This window comes from Phalacrocorax carbo, chromosome 33, assembly GCF_963921805.1.
Source record: "Phalacrocorax carbo chromosome 33, bPhaCar2.1, whole genome shotgun sequence".
NCBI classification, from domain to species: Eukaryota; Metazoa; Chordata; class Aves; order Suliformes; family Phalacrocoracidae; genus Phalacrocorax; species Phalacrocorax carbo.
In genome coordinates, this window is record NC_087545.1 from 985,338 (window position 1) to 988,940 (window position 3,603).

The 3,603-nt window shown below is 70.4% G+C and overlaps 2 non-coding genes across 2 annotated transcripts; both read right to left on the reverse strand.

The window, feature by feature from the left end:
• Positions 1 to 1,119: 1,119 nt before the first annotated feature.
• On the reverse strand, positions 1,120 to 1,191 carry TRNAQ-CUG (transfer RNA glutamine (anticodon CUG)). The gene has a single exon. It is a non-coding gene; the product is annotated as a tRNA-Gln (tRNA).
• A 156-nt stretch (positions 1,192 to 1,347) lies between these two features.
• On the reverse strand, positions 1,348 to 1,420 carry TRNAK-UUU (transfer RNA lysine (anticodon UUU)). Its single transcript has one exon. It is a non-coding gene; the product is annotated as a tRNA-Lys (tRNA).
• Positions 1,421 to 3,603: the final 2,183 nt, after the last annotated feature.

The window sequence follows — 3,603 nt, forward strand, 5'->3', positions numbered from 1 at the left end:
GGTGTCACCGGGGTCCCCATGGGGTGTCACACGTGGGATGTCACCCTGGGTCCCCAAGGGGGTGTCACACGTGGGGTGTCACCCGGGGTCCCCATGGGGTGTCACCTGGGTCCCCATGGGGTGTCACACGTGGGATGTCACCCGGGGTCCCCATGGGGTGTCACCTGGGTCCCCAAGGGGGTGTCACACGTGGGGTGTCACCCGGGGTCCCCATGGGGTGTCACCTGGGTCCCCAAGGGGGTGTCACACGTGGGGTGTCACCTGGGTCCCCAAGGGGGTGTCACCTGGGTCCCCATGGGGTGTCACACGTGGGATGTCACCCGGGGTCCCCATGGGGTGTCACCTGGGTCCCCAAGGGGGTGTCACACGTGGGGTGTCACCCGGGGTCCCCATGGGGGTGTCACCTGGGTCCCCAAGGGGGTGTCACACGTGGGGTGTCACCTGGGTCCCCAAGGGGGTGTCACCGGGGTCCCCATGGGGTGTCACACGTGGGATGTCACCCGGGGTCCCCATGGGGTGTCACCTGGGTCCCCATGGGGTGTCACACGTGGGATGTCACCCGGGGTCCCCATGGGGGTGTCACCTGGGTCCCCAAGGGGGTGTCACCGGGGTCCCCATGGGGTGTCACACGTGGGATGTCACCCGGGGTCCCCATGGGGTGTCACCTGGGTCCCCATGGGGTGTCACACGTGGGGTGTCACCCGGGTCCCCAAGGGGGTGTCACCTGGGTCCCCAAGGGGGTGTCACACGTGGGGTGTCACCTGGGTCCCCAAGGGGGTGTCACCGGGGTCCCCAAGGGGTGTCACACGTGGGATGTCACCCGGGGTCCCCATGGGGGTGTCACCGGGGTCCCCATGGGGTGTCACACGTGGGGTGTCACCCGGGTCCCCAAGGGGTGTCACCGGGGTCCCCATGGGGTGTCACACGTGGGGTGTCACCCGGGTCCCCAAGGGGGTGTCACACGTGGGATGTCAGCCGGGGTCCCCAAAGGGGCGTCATGTTTGGGGCAACTGACGTCACACCTGGGGGGGGCGGGGGCTGCCACACTTCGGGCACGCGGCCCCCAAAGCGGGGCGCGGAGGAGTGACCCCCCCTCCGCCCCCCGGCAAAAGGCGGGGAAGGTCCCACCGAGATTTGAACTCGGATCGCTGGATTCAGAGTCCAGAGTGCTAACCATTACACCATGGGACCGGCCCTCCGCGCCCGCCCCACCGCGCCCCACAGGCCGCCGCCTCCGCGGGGAACCGGGGGGGCGGGACCCGCGGAGGGGGTGGGGGGGGGGTTGGGGGGGGGGGATTAAAACTTTTGGTGAAAAAAAAGGAGAGAATAGGAAAAAGAAGGCACTTCCGCCCGAACAGGGACTTGAACCCTGGACCCTCAGATTAAAAGTCTGATGCTCTGCCGACTGAGCTATCCGGGCTCGTGGGGGGCCGCGCCCGGCGGCGGCGCTTGGGGGGCGCGGGGAGGGGCTGGGGGGCGCGGGGAGGGGGCTGTGGGGCGCGGGGGGGTGGGGTAAAGAAGGGGGGGTTGGGGTAAAGAAGGGGGGTGTCGGGGTATAGAGGGGGGGGTGGGGAAGATTTTAAGGGGGGGGGATGTGGAGGGTGTGGGGGGATATGGGGGCCGTGGGATATTGGGGCACTTGGGGGGCCGTGGGGGGACTGGGGGGGGCGGGGGGATGTGGAGGGTGTGGGGGGATATGGGGGCCGTGGGATATTGGGGGACTTGGGGGGCTGTGGGGGGACTGGGGGGGGCGGGGGGATGTGGAGGGTGTGGGGGGATATGGGGGCCGTGGGATATTGGGGGACTTGGGGGGCTGTGGGGGGACTGGGGGGGGCGGGGGGATGTGGAGGGTGTGGGGGGATATGGGGGCCGTGGGATATTGGGGGACTTGGGGGGCTGTGGGGGGACTGGGGGGGGCGGGGGGATGTGGAGGGTGTGGGGGGATATGGGGGCCGTGGGATATTGGGGGACTTGGGGGGCTGTGGGGGGACTGGGGGGGCGGGGGGATGTGGAGGGTGTGGGGGGATATGGGGGCCGTGGGATATTGGGGGACTTGGGGGCCGTGGGGGGACTTGGGGGAGCGGGGGGATGTGGAGGGTGTGGGGGGATATGGGGGCCGTGGGATAATGGGGGGACTTGGGGGGCTGTGGGGGGACTGGGGGGGGCGGGGGGATGTGGAGGGTGTGGGGGGATATGGGGGCCGTGGGATATTGGGGGACTTGGGGGGCCGTGGGGGGATGTGGAGGGTGTGGGGGGATATGGGGGCCGTGGGATATTGGGGGACTTGGGGGGCTGTGGGGGGACTGGGGGGGGCGGGGGGATGTGGAGGGTGTGGGGGGATATGGGGGCCGTGGGATATTGGGGGACTTGGGGGGCTGTGGGGGGACTGGGGGGGGCGGGGGGATGTGGAGGGTGTGGGGGGATATGGGGGCCGTGGGATATTGGGGCACTTGGGGGGCCGTGGGGGGACTGGGGGGGGCGGGGGGATATGGAGGGTGTGGGGGGATATGGGGGACGTGGGATAATGGGGGGACTTGGGGGGCTGTGGGGCGACTAGGGGGGCGGGGGGATGTGGAGGGTGTGGGGGGATATGGGGGCCGTGGGATATTGGGGCACTTGGGGGGCTGTGGGGAGACTTGGGGGGGCGGGGGGATGTGGAGGGTGTGGGGGGATATGGGGGCCGTGGGATATTGGGGGACTTGGGGGGCCGTGGGGGGACTGGGGGGGCGGGGGGATGTGGAGGGTGTGGGGGGATATGGGGGCCGTGGGATATTGGGGGACTTGGGGGGCTGTGGGGGGACTGGGGGGGGCGGGGGGATGTGGAGGGTGTGGGGGGATATGGGGGCCGTGGGATATTGGGGGACTTGGGGGGCTGTGGGGGGACTGGGGGGGGCGGGGGGATGTGGAGGGTGTGGGGGGATATGGGGGACGTGGGATAATGGGGGCACTTGGGGGGCTGTGGGGGGACTGGGGGGGGCGGGGGGATGTGGAGGGTGTGGGGGGATATGGGGGACGTGGGATATTGGGGGACTTGGGGGGCTGTGGGGGGACTGGGGGGGCGGGGGGATGTGGAGGGTGTGGGGGGATATGGGGGACGTGGGATAATGGGGGCACTTGGGGGGCTGTGGGGGGACTGGGGGGGGCGGGGGGATGTGGAGGGTGTGGGGGGATATGGGGGCCGTGGGATATTGGGGGACTTGGGGGGCCGTGGGGGGACTGGGGGGGGCGGGGGGATGTGGAGGGTGTGGGGGGATATGGGGGCCGTGGGATATTGGGGCACTTGGGGGGCCGTGGGGGGACTGGGGGGGGCGGGGGGATGTGGAGGGTGTGGGGGGATATGGGGGCCGTGGGATATTGGGGGACTTGGGGGGCTGTGGGGGGACTGGGGGGGCGGGGGGATGTGGAGGGTGTGGGGGGATATGGGGGACGTGGGATAATGGGGGCACTTGGGGGGCTGTGGGGGGACTGGGGGGGCGGGGGGATGTGGAGGGTGTGGGGGGATATGGGGGACGTGGGATATTGGGGGACTTGGGGGGCTGTGGGGGGACTGGGGGGGCGGGGGGATGTGGAGGGTGTGGGGGGATATGGGGGACGTGGGATAAT